The sequence below is a fragment of the Plasmopara halstedii genome (assembly GCF_900000015.1).
Source record: "Plasmopara halstedii genome assembly, contig: Scaffold_322, whole genome shotgun sequence".
Classification (NCBI taxonomy): domain Eukaryota; phylum Oomycota; class Peronosporomycetes; order Peronosporales; family Peronosporaceae; genus Plasmopara; species Plasmopara halstedii.
Genome location: NW_020187243.1, coordinates 64260 through 64982, shown reverse-complemented (window position 1 = coordinate 64982; position 723 = coordinate 64260).

The following is a 723-nucleotide window of genomic DNA, read 5'->3' as shown; positions in this document are numbered from 1 at the left end:
TTCTGGCCACCATCGCCCAAGCGACCGCGCATTGATGAAGACGGACTGCTCGCTGAGGTAGTGCTGGCATATGCTGCTCGTGCCGGCGAGGCTAACGATGCACCAACGACGTATCAGCAAGCCATGTATGGTAACGACGCGGAGGAGTGGGTGAAGGCGATGAAGGCAGAGCTGTGAGCGCATGAACAGAATGGATCATGGACACTGGTACTGAGGTCGGCGAATATACGACCTATTGGGTGCAGATGGGTGTTCGCCAAGAAGCGGAACGAGAATGGGCAAGTGGTTCGGTACAAGGCTCGGCTCGTGGCGAAGGTGTTCAAGCAAAAGTTCGGCGTAGACTTCTTCGAATCCTACTCACCGGTGGCCAACTTGAACTCGATTCGTGTGGTGTTGGCGGCTACAGTTAAAGAGAAGTACCTGACGGATCAGTTGGATACGAACACGGCATTCCTCAACAGCGATCTCAAGGAACGCATGTATATGGAGGTGCCGTATGGCATTGAAGATGCCGGTGTTACATGTGCAAACTCGACAAGGCGATCTACGGATTGAAGCAAGCGGTGAGCGCATGGAACAAGACGACCCATCGCGTCATTACGAAGCTTGGCTTTAAGAGCTGCGGGGCAGACCAGTGCGTGTACGTCAAGGAGTGCAAGGGCAATTTGATATACGTATGTCTTTGCGTCGACGACAAGATCATCGCGGCAAAGACGAGCAAGG